This window comes from Arachis hypogaea, chromosome 3 (assembly GCF_003086295.3).
Source record: "Arachis hypogaea cultivar Tifrunner chromosome 3, arahy.Tifrunner.gnm2.J5K5, whole genome shotgun sequence".
Classification (NCBI taxonomy): Eukaryota; Viridiplantae; Streptophyta; class Magnoliopsida; order Fabales; family Fabaceae; genus Arachis; species Arachis hypogaea.
This window is the reverse complement of record NC_092038.1, coordinates 53,365,585-53,378,531: the sequence shown is the minus strand read 5'-3', so window position 1 is coordinate 53,378,531 and position 12,947 is coordinate 53,365,585.

Sequence of the window (12,947 nt, the reverse complement as noted above, 5' to 3'; positions counted from 1 at the left end):
GAAGTCTCCAACGAATTCATAGATTAGTCGTATGAGAGATGTATAATCAAGCTAGCGGTTCGCGCTTTCCAATCACGTATTCACATGAACCCAAGTAGACACGGGTGATTGTCAGGCACGCTGTCCTAGTATGATGAACAGAGCTGATTGTCACTGATCATCCTATTCACTATGTTGAAGAACGAGTATATATCTTAGAATTAAATCAAACACAGATCGAAGAAGAAACAATAATACTTTTATTAATTCATAGGACCCAGCAGGGCTCCTCCCTTCAACCTAGGAGGTTTAGAAATTCATACTAAAAGGAAATACAATGGTAAAAACGTGTAAAGTGGCTGAAGATCAAAAGTCCTTAACAAAGAGTGATCTTCTACTTTAAATACTAAACTAATGACTAGTAAGGGTAAAACAGTATTTTTAGTGCTAAAATATACTTTTGGGGCCCACTTGGTGAGTGTTTGGGCTAAGTTTTGATGAGATCCATATGCTAGGAGGCCTCTAGGGCATTGTACGCTGAATAGGGGGTCCTCTCTGGGCGTTAGGATGCTAGGCTCTGCTCCTTGTGCGCTAGACGCCTAAAAGGGGGCAAGAAGCTGGCGTTGGACGCCAGTTTTGGACCTTCTAATCTGAAGCAAAGTATGTACTATTATAAATCGCTGAAAATCTCTGAAAGTTATCTTTCCATAGCAGTTAAGAACGCTCCATTTGAACTTCTAAAGCTCCAGAAAAGCTCTTCTGAGTGCAAGGAGGTCAGATCTAGACAGCATCTATAGTGCTTTCTCTGTTCCTGAATCAGACTTTTGTTCCAACTCCTGATTTTCAGCCAGAAAATACATAAAATTGCTCAAAAATACAAAAATTCAGAGTAGAATCCAAAAATGTTAATTTAACACTAAAACCTATAAAAATTTAATAAAAACTAAATAAAACATACTAAAAACTATATGAAAATGATGCCAAAAAGCGTATAAAATATCCGCTCATCAGTTCGCAATATGGTAAAAATGAAAAATAGATACTGCATAAAGCAACAGGAGCTCACTAAGCAATCTTAAACTCCATACATCATCATATCCATCCTAGTTTCTCACTAATCCATAATTAGGCAACTATCATAAGGGATTCTACTCTAATTCAACATTTCTCATCTCCCCACGATTCTCCAAAACAAAACAGAACCAACCCTTAGCGTCAACTGCACCAGCATGAGGAATCTTTCAGATGTGCAAATATAAATAATGCAAACAAGTAATACACAAGTAGATTCAAGTAAAGCAATTAGCATATAATCATGTAACATATTCAATTAGGCAAACTATTACAATTAAGCAAACACAAACAAATCAAACATATACAAATGATGTATGCCTGCCTTATGGCCGATGAGTTTCATCTATCGATTATATAACCAAACCTGACATGTATGGTAGCGAACCCTAGACAGTCCCTAAGCGCGCATCCCTAAGAGTCTATGTATATATTCATAATCATTCATCAATCAATTTTCATCTCATTGGGCGAATCCGGGGAGTTAAAGTGCCTGGTCATATCTTGCGATGAAGGGTCAATAGAATCTCAAATCTCAACCCGGAGCAAGTGAGGTCGAAGCACTGCATCTACCCAGAAAAATTCGGGATTCAGATAAATTCTTAAATCATATATCATTCTTAACCAGGAGAAAGTGGGGGAGAACCACTGCATCTACCCAGGAGACTCAAACTATAACCCGGAGCAAGTGGCACAATGCCATTGCATCTACCCAGGCAGTTATATCTCAATTCAGAATAATTTTCATTATTAATTTCATTATCAATTTCACCTTCAAAATCATTTCAATTCATCCTCCATAATAATTAAACTCATTCATCATCATCCTTCAATATCATAATCAATTATCACTCATTATCACATTCATCCTCATCATTTATCACGTCACATTTTGTTCATTTTCCTTCAATTCACTAACTCAAGTCTTTAGGTGTCGTTCCTAACTCCTCCATCCTTAATTACACTAGTTCTAAACTCTTATCGGGGTTTATAGAAATTTAGAAGGCTAAAAGAATAATTAAAAACTTAAAAATTTAGTTTTTGCAAAGCAGGGTGGTCATGCGTACGCATGAGTGTGAAAATTGGCATAGTCGAGTACGCAGACCACCTTTGCGTACACGAGAAATTTGGGCAGGAGAGCTGCGCGCGTACACATGAGCGTAAAAGTGATAAAGTCACGTACACATGATGGTTTCTGTGTTCGCATGACATATCAGAATTTAAAAAAGCTGATATGTTTTAGAAACCAGTTTTTTAGCCGAAATTTCAAACCTTCATAACTTTTTCTACAAAATTCATTTTTCAATCTTTCTTGAATCATTGGAAAGATCGATAAATAAAATTTTACAAAATTTCCAACTCTGAGGACCCAGTTATTGCCTGCCAAATTTGGTCAAAAATTAGTTTTAACTAAAAACAGAATTTACCAACTTTTTTAAAAGTTCACAAGCCAAATCAGTTTTTCTGGCTGAAATTAAGAGACATGAGCAAAAATCTAATTCAGAGGCTGAAAAAGGACTGCTGATGCTGTTGGATTCTGACCTCCCTGCACTCGAAATGGATTTTTTGGAGCTACAGAAACCCAAAGGACGCGCTCTCAATTGCGTTGGAAAGTAGACATCCTGGGCTTTCAAGAAATATATAATAGGCCATACTTTGCCCGAGTTTTGACGACGCAAACTGGCGTTCAAACGCCAACTTTCTGCCCTATTCTGGCGTTAAACGCCAGAAACAGGTTACAAGCTAGAGTTAAACGCCCAAAACAGGCTGCAAAATGGCGTTTAACTCCAAGAAAATTCTCTACACACGAAAGCTTCAATGCTCAGTCCAAGCACACACCAAGTGGGCCCGGAAGTGGATTTTTGCATCATTTACTTATTTCTGTAACCCTAGTAACTAGTTTAGTATAAATAGAACTTTTTACTATTGTACTCACATATTTTGGATATCTTTGGACTTTTGACATCTTTGGATCATTTTTAGTCCTTAGACATTGGGGGCTGGCCTCACGGCCATGCCTGGATCATCATCACTTATGTATTTTCAACGGTGGAGTTTCTACACACCATAGCTTAAGGTGTGGAGCTTTGCTGTTCCTCAAGTATTAATGCAATTACTACCATTTTTCATTCAATTCATGTTTATTCTTGTTCTAAGATATCTATTCGCACACATGAACATGATGAATGTGATGATTATGTCACGTTCATCACCATTCTCAACTTATGAACGCGTGCCTGACAAACACTTCCGTTCTACATGAAAACAAGCTTGAATGCATATCTCTTGGATTCCTGGTCCATGCATTTGATTGCCTCTCCTGACAATAGAGCATTCAATTCATTGAGATCAGAGTCTTCGTGGTATAAGCTAAAATCAATTGGCAACATTCTTGAGATCCGAAAAGTCTAAACCTTGTCTGTGGTATTCCGAGTAGGATCTGGGATGGGATGACTGTGAGGAGCTTCAAACACATGATTGTTGGGCGTAGTGATAGACACAAAAGGATCATTGGATCTTATTCCGACACAAGTGAGAACCGACAGATGATTAGCCCTACATAACCCGTAGCTGGACCATTTTCACTGAGAGGATGGACGGTAGCCATTGACAACGGTGATCCCCCTACATACAGCTTGCCATAAAAAGGAGTATGAAGGATTGGACGAAGGCAGTAGGAAAGCAGAGATTCAGAAGGAATAACGCATCTCCATACACTTATCTGAAATTCCTACCAATGAATTACATAAGTATCTCTATCTTTATTTTATGTTTCTTTATCTTTTAATTATCAGAACTCCATAACTATTTGAATCTTCCTGATTGATATTTACAAGATGACCATAGCTTGCTTCAAGCTGACAATCTCTGTGGGATCGACCTTTACTCACGTAAGGTTTATTACTTGGACGACACAGTGCACTTGCTGGTTAGTTATGCGAAGTTGTGAAAAAGAGTTGAGATTACAATTGTGCGTACCAAGTTGTTGGTGCCATTGAGATCACAATTTCATGCACCAAGTTTTTGGCGCCGTTGCCGGGGATTGTTCGAGTTTGGAGAACTGACGGTTCATCTTGTTGATGATTAGGTCATTTTCTTCTTCTTTTAAACATTATTTTATTTTCAAAAAGTTTTCAAAAATCTTTCAAAATTTTTCTTCTTTTTCATTTTTCTAAAAATAATTTTTGAAAAATCCAAAAAAAAATTAATAAAATCATAAAAACAAAAATATTTTGTGTTTCTTGTTTGAGTCTAGTGTCAATTTTTAAGTTTGGTGTCTTGCATGTTTTAATTTTTCTAAAAAAAATTTCGAAAATTCATGCATTGCATTCTTTATGATCTTCAAGTTGTTCTTAATGAGTCTTCTTGTTTGATCTTCATATTTTCTTGTTTTGTGTCTTACCTTGTTTTTCATATGCATTTTTAGTTTGTTAGTGTCTAAGCATTAAAAATTTCTAAGTTTGGTGTCTTACATGTTTTTCTTTTCTTGAAAATTTTTCAAAAATAAGTTCTTGATGTTCATCATGATATTCAAAAGTGTTCTTGGTATTCATCTTGATATTCAAAGTGTTCTTGGTGTTCATCATTTGTTTTAATCCAAAATTTTTATGTGTTGAGTCATTTTGTGGTTTTTCTCTTTCCTCATTAAATTCAAAAAAATCAAAAAATATCTTTTTCTTATTTCACTCATAAATTTCGAAATCTTTGGGTTGACTTAGTCAAATTTAAAAAAAAAATAAGTTATTTCTTGTTAGTCAAGTCAAGATTTCAATTTCAAAAATTTATCTTTTCAAAATCCTTTTCAAAATCAAATCTTTTTCAATTTTTTCCTTTGTTTTCCAAAAATTTTAAAAAATTGTTTTTCAAACATCTTTTTCTTAATTTCATTTCAAAAACTTTACTAACAATTAATGTGATTGATTCAAAAATTTCAAGTTTGTTACTTTCTTGTTAAGAAAGATTCAACCTTTAAATTCTAGAATCATATCTTTTAGTTTTTTATTAGTCAAGTCATTAACTTTAATTTTCAAAATCAAATCTTTCTAAATTTCTGTTTCAAATCTTTTTCAAAATAAATTTCAATCATATCTTTTTAATCATATCTTTTCAATCATATCTTTTCAAACATATCTTTTTCAAATCATATCTTTTTCAAAATCAATTTCAAAAATCTTTTTCTAACTTCTTATCTTTTTCAAAATTGATTTTCAAATTTTTATCTTTTTCAAAACCATCTAACTACTTTCTTCTCTCTCTAATTTTCGAAAATCATTAACTTCTTTTTCAAAATTTTTTTTAATTAACTAATTGTTTTAAATTTTAATTTTACTCTACTTTTCCCTCTAATTTCGAATTCTAACTTAAAATTAAAATAAAAAAAATAATTTTCTTTTCTTAAAATTAAAATTCGAATTCTCTCCTTCTCTCCTTTTTCTATTTATTTATTTACTAACACTTCTTTTCTTCTTATAATTCGAACCCTCTCTTCCTTCCTGTGTTCGAATTCTTCATCTCTTCTCTCTACATCATTCTTCTACTCTTTTCTTCTTCTACTCACATAAAGGAATCTCTATACTGCGACATAGAGGATTTCTCTTCCTTTTCTGTCCTATTCTTTTTCATATGAGCAGGAGTAAGGACAAGGACATTCTTGTTGAAGAAGATCCTGAACCTGAAAGGACTCTGAAGAAGAAGCTAAGAGAAGCTAAAGCACAATAATCCAGAGAAAACCTTACAGAGAATCTCGAAAAAGAAGTAATGGCCGAACCTTACAATAATGCAAGGAAGATGCTTGGTGACTTTACTGCACCAAATTCCAACTTCCATGGAAGAAGCATCTCAATCCCTGCCATTGGAGCAAACAAATTTGAGCTAAAGCCTCAATTAGTTTCTCTGATGCAACAGAATTACAAATTTCATGGACTTCCATCAGAAGATCCTTTTTAGTTCTTAACTGAATTCTTGCATATCTGTGATACTCTTAAGACCAATGGAGTTGATCCCGAGGTCTACAAGCTTATGCTTTTCCCTTTTGCTGTAAGAGACAGAGTTAGAATATGGTTGGACTCTCAACCTAGAGATAGCCTGAACTCTTGGGATAAGCTGGTCACGACTTTCTTAGCCAAGTTCTTTCCTCCTCAAAAGCTGAGCAAGCTTGGAGTGGATGTTTAAACCTTCAGACAGAAAGAAGGTGAATCCCTCTATGAAGCTTGGAAAAGATACAAGCAACTGACTAAAAAGTATCCTTCTGACATGCTCTCAGAATGGACCATCCTAGATATATTCTATGATGATCTGTCTGAATTGTCTAAGATGTCATTGGACCATTCTGCAGGTGGATCCATTCACCTGAAGAAAATACCTGCAGAAGCTCAGGAACTCATTGAAATGGTTGCAAATAACCAGTTCATGTACACCTCTAAAAGGAATCCTGTGAGTAATGGGATGCCTCATCGGAAGGGAATTCTTGAAATTGATGCTCTGAATGCCATATTGGCTCAGAACAAAATATTGACTCAACAAGTAAATATGATTTCTCAGAATCTGAATGGATTATAAAATGCATCCAACAGTACTAAAGAAGCATCTTCTGAAGAAGAAGCTTATGATACTGCGAACCCTGCAATGGCAGAGGTGAATTACATGGGTGAAGCCTATGGAAACACCTATAATCCCTCATGGAGAAATCATCCAAATTTCTCATGGAAGGATCAAAAAAAGCCTCAACAAGGCTTTAATAATGGTGGAAGAAACAGGTTTAGCAATAGCAAGCCTTTTCCATCATCCTCTCAGCAACAGACAGAGAATTTTGAGCAGAGCCCCTCTAGCTTAGCAAACATAGTCTCTGATCTATCTAAGGCAACTCTAAGTTTCATGAATGAAACAAAGTCCTCCATTATAAATTTGGAGGCACAAGTGGGCTAGCTGAGTAAAAGAGTCACTAAAACTCCTCCTAGTACTCTCTCAAGCAATACAGAAGAGAATCCAAAAAGAGAGTGAAAGGCCATAACCTTACTTGGTGTGGCCGAACCTAGAAAGGAGGAGGAGGACGTGAATCCCAGTAAGGAAGACCACATGGGACGTCCTCTGGACAAAAAGGAGTTCCCAATTGAGGAACCTAAGGAATCTGAGGCTCATCTAGAGACCATAGAGATTCCATTAAACCTACTTCTACCATTCATGAGCTCTGATGACTATTCCTCCTCTGAAGAGGATGAAGATATTACTGAAGAGCAAGTTGCTAAGTACCTTGGAGCAATCATGAAGCTGAATGCCAAGTTATTTGGTAAGGAGACTTGGGTGGGTGAACCCCCTTGCTCACCAATGAACTAAATAACTTGATTAAGCAGACATTGCCTCAAAAGAAAGAGGATCCTGGAAGGTTCTTAATACCTTGTACCATAGGCACGATGACCTTTGAGAAGGCTCTGTGTGACTTGGGGTCAGGCATAAACCTTATGCCACTTTCTGTCATGGAGAAACTAGGAATCTTTGAGGTTCAAGCTGCAAGAATCTCACTAGAAATGGCAGACAAATCCATGAAAAAGGCTCATGGACTAGTAGAAGACGTGCTAGTGAAGGTTGAAGGCCTTTACATCCCTGCTGATTTCATAATCCTAGACATTGGGAAGGATGAGGATGAATCCATCATACTTGGCAGACCTTTCCTAGCCATAGCAAAAGCTGTGATTGATGTTAACAGAGGAGAGTTGGTCCTTCAATTGAATGAGGACTACCTTGTATTCAAGACTCAAGGTTCTCCTTCTGTACACATGGAGAGGAAGCATGAAAAGCTTCTCTCAATATACAGAGTCAAACAAAGCCCCCACATTCAAACTCTAAGTTTGGTGTTGGGAGGCCACATCCAAACTCTAAGTTTGATGTTGAGAGGCCATAACCAAACTCTAAGTTTTGTGTTGAGAGGCTCTAACCATGCTCTGAATATCTGTGAGGCTCCATGAGAGCCCATTGTCAAGCTATTGACATTAAAGAAGCGCTTATTGGGAGGCAACCCAATTTTTATTTATCTATGTTATTTCATGTTTTCTTTAGGTTGATGATCATGTGGAGTCACAAAAACAACTGTAAAAATCAAAGCAAATTCAAAAATAGCATTAAAAACAGCACACCCTGGAGTATAAGCTTACTGGCATTTAAACGCCAGTAAGAGTAGCAGAATGGGCATTAAACGCCCAGTTAGGCACCATTCTGGGTGTTTAACGCCAGAAATGGGCACCAAACTGGCGTTTAATGCCAGAACAGAGAATCAAGCTGACATTAAACGCCAGAAACAAGCAACAGCTTGGCTTTAAATGCCAGGAAATGTATAAAAGGTGGCGTTTAACGCCAGAAACAAGCAGCAGTCTGGTGTTAAACGCCAGGATTGCACAATAAGGGCATTTTTGCACGCCTAAATAGAGCAGGGATGAGAAGTCCTTGACCCCTCAGGATCTATGGACCCCACATGATTCTCACCTACCCCACCTCTCTCTCTCTCCCCCTCACACATCTCTATAACACTCTACCCAAAATACCACTCACCTATCAAATCCTATCCTCTTCCCTATATTCTCTTCACCAATCACCTCCATCCCTCTTCCCCAAAAACCCCACCTACCTCACTTTCCAAATTCAAAAACTTTCCCTCCCAAACCCACCCAATTCCATCCGGCCACTCTCCCTCTCTTTCCCTATAAATACCTGATAAACCCATATTTTATGATATATTTTATGCTTAACCTGAGTAATTTATTCAATCCTTCACCCACTTATTCATATTAATTGTATGGTTTTACTTCTCCTTCCTTATTATGTGATGTATGTGAAAAACATGTTTCCTATGCTTTTAAATTAATTATTTTAATCACCTTTAATTCCATTCGATGCCGTGATTAGTGTGTTGAGTAGTTTCAGATCTTCTAAGGCAGGAATGACTTAAAGGATGGAAAAGAAAACATACAAAAATGGAAGGAAAGCGCAAAATGGAGTTTCTGAAGGAACTGGCATCCACGCGATTGCATGGACGACGCGATCGCGTGCCAGAAGCGAAGAGGCAATGACGCGGCCGCATGACTGACGCGACCGCGCGACTTGAGCAAATCGCATATGACGCGGACACGTGACCGACGCGACCGTGTGACAAGGAGAACTCCGAATGACGTGACCGCGTGACCCACGCGGACGCATGACAGAGGCCACGCACCAAAAATTGCAGAAAACGCTCATAGCGGATTCTGAAGCCTTTTTGGCCCAAATCCAAGTCCAGAAGTCATAGACCAGAGGTTATGAAGTAGAGGAATGCATCCATTGAGGGAGTCTCCGAATTTCTGTTACCTTCGATGATTTAGATCCAGTTTTGAGAGAGGTTCTCTCCTCTCTTTCTTAGGATTTAGGATTTCTCTTAGCTTTTATGAGTAACTCTCGATCCCAGGTTCAATGTTCTTTTACTTTATATTTATTTCTTGTTTTTCAGATATTTGAATGCTTGCTTGTATTAGTTATGTTGCCTAATTGGCCTATACCACTTTCATGATGATTTTCTTATTTAAATATAATTTGAGGTATTTTCAGATCTATGAATTGTGTCTTTTTTTTATATAAATAATTTGGATTTTCTGTTCCCCTTTTGGCTTTAGTTAAATAATTGGTGACCCTGGAGTTATCGAACTCATTATTGATTGAAAATTGGATTTCTTCATTTCATTAATTCATATTCCAATAACTCTAGCCTTTCCCAAGGAAAGACTAGGACTTGAGGATTCGAATTAATTTATCCACTTAACTTACCTTCATAGTTAGAGGTTAACAAAGTGGGAGAAGAATCCAATTCTCTTTATAATTGATAAGGATAACTAGGATAAGACTTCCAGTCTTTATACCTTGCCAAAAGTTTATTTTACTGTTAATTTATTTTACTTGTCATTTAAATATGCTTGTGCCCATTGCCCAAATTCCAAAAACCCCAATTTTACCTTTTTCATAGCCAATAATAAGAACATACCTCCCTGCAATTCCTTGAGAAGACGACCCGAGGTTTAAATACTCGGTTATCAATTTTAAAGGGGTTCGTTACTTGTGACAACCAAAACGTTTGCACGAAGGGATTTTTGTTGGTTTAGAAACTATATCTACAACGCGACTGTTTTTATGAAATTCTTTACTGGCAAAAATCCCAACGTCAAAATGGCGCCGTTGCCGGGGAATTGCAAATGTGTGCCTTATTATTGGTTATTGTAAATGTTTTTCAAAAAAAAATTTAAAAAAAAATTCTTCCTATCTTTTTCAAAATATTTTCTTTTTATTAATTTTTGTTTTTATTTTCTCTTACTACCATGAACTCTCACCCCTCTGGCTCTGAGTCTGGTTATAATTATGTTGCAGGAAGAGGAGATTATAATGACAACATGGACCATGGTTGGAACAATCAAAGATGGGAGGAGCCACAAGGATTTGAACAACCATCGTGGCAACAACCACCTCCAATGGACTATCAACAACCATTCTACAATGCATACCAAGATGATAGATATGGTGGACCCCCTTGTAGTTACCAGCAAGACCCACCATATGCCTATGAACCCCCTCCTCCTCAATATAATTTTGAACCACCATACTCACAAGCGCCTTTCCGCCATTCACCTCCATATGACCCTAACCCTCAACCACCATACCAACCACCTTATGAGCCATATGAACCATATATAGAACCACCCCAATACCAATCCAATTACTCCCACAAACCACCACTCATCCATATACATTACCCATATCCATCAAAGTCAGAATAACAGGTTAGCCTCGAAGAATCAATGAAACAATGTACTACAATCCTTCATTAACTGGAGCAAGCAATGGTGGAGAAGTTAAAGCAATTAGCTTCCCGACGTTCGGATACTCAAGGAACCCCATGGCTTCATGTGGGCAATCTAATGAAGAGCGTAGTTTGAAGGAGATACTAGAAACTCCAGAGGACAACGAGGAACATGGCTTTGTATTGGAACAAGTAGAGGAAGCCATAATAGTTGCAGAGGAAGAAGTGGTTGAAGACTTAGGAGAAGCTGAACCTCCATGGGAAAATCAAGACATAGAGCCTCCGTCAAAGACAGTTGCATTTGATGTTGAGGAGGGTGTACAACCTCCAAGGTATATCATAGTTGAAGACTTGGAAGAGGTTGATCAAGTGATGGAGATTCAAGAAGAAGAAGCACAACCTCCCATGCCCTTGGAAAGCAATGAAGAGAAGATTGAATTGGAAGAGAGCTACCAAGAGGAAGAGGTTGAAATTGAAAACGCTTGCAAAGAGGTGGTAGTTATCCGAAAAGAGCACAAGGGAGTGGAGCTTTCAATCTCATTAAAAATACCTCCCCCTAAGTCGCCATCATCCTTCACAACATTCAAGTGGGTAAAATTCATATACCTTAGCTTTCTAATTCCACTTGAATATGGGCTACTAGAGACGGATGGTCAACTTAGAGCTCTTTGTGACATTAAGAGTAAGCGGAAGATGGCCAGTAGTAAGAATTGTCCTGCAAGGTTCATTATGGTTGGAAGCTTTAAGTTTAAACGCAAAGGTTGGTATAGAGCTCAACTGAATGGGTCTAGGAAGCTGTTTGGTCGCTGCAGTGAGAATTCAGATCACCTTTCACCCGGCTGGAAAAATGCAGATCAAGACAAAAACGGGTGTAAAGGTAAGGTTTGGGATCCTAGAATCTGTTCTGACATTTGTCACACCGGGAGACTAAGAATCTGTTTGAAGCTTAGTAAGGGCTTTACGTGCTTAGTCTGGGACCCCGGAGGTTACTGGAGATACAAACATTGGTGGGGATTCCTGGATCAGTACAAGCTTAAGCCACCATGACAGGAAGCTCATCAAATGTCCAACTTAAGGACTTTAACTAAAAGTGCTAGGTGGGAGACAACCCACCATGGTATGATCATTCCTTTTTCATTTTTATTCAGTTTTATTTGTTTTCAAGTTTTATTTTATTTTATTGTATTGAACCTGGAATCTTGCATAACATTCATATTAGCATTGCATACTGCATACTTGCATATATATATAAAAAAAATAAAAAAGGGGCCACGCGACGCGACCGCATCAGCGACGCGTCCGCGTCGTGAGGAGAGGGGAGAAAATAAAAAAACGAACAGAGAGTCACCCGAGAGCGTGGCTGGAGGCGTGCCAATGGCACAAATCATCCCACGCGACCGCGTCGCTGACACGACCGCGTCATATGGGAAAAATGGCCTCCCACACGACCGCGTGCCCCACGCGGCCGCGTGCCCTGGATTTCGACGTAATAATGGTGCACAGCCGAAAGTTGTGCTGGAGTGGCGTTGGACTGGCGCAGGACGCGCAGTCCATCTCACGTGACCGCGTGCTTCACGCGGCCGCGTCACGTTCTTCTAAAGCCCATTCGCGCGATCGCGTCACCCAAAATTTGGCAAAATAAGATTTTGAACAGAGAGTTGTGTGAGCGCGAGGCTGCCCTCGCGCCAGTAGCATAAATTGAGTCACACGACCGCATGACCGACGCGACCGCGTCGATTAACTTACAGCGCAAGTCGTGCGACCGCGTGCCCCACGCGTCCGCGTCGCTTGCGCCGCACAGCTTATCCTAATTTGCCAAATATCTTATCTTTTCTTCCCCAATCCTAATTTCTTCTATCTTTTCTTCTTTCTTCTTTCTTTCTTACTTTACTTCTTTCCCTTCTCATTCTTCTTATCTTTTATTTTATTTTACTTAATTTATTTGCATATCTCATTCATCGCATCTTAATTTTGTGCATATTGTTTTTATTTTCTTTTCTGAATTTTTTATTTTTCCATTGGTGTAAAAAAGAAAATTTATTGTATTGTTGCATCTTTTCTTGAAATTATTTTGGTAACTTGTTTT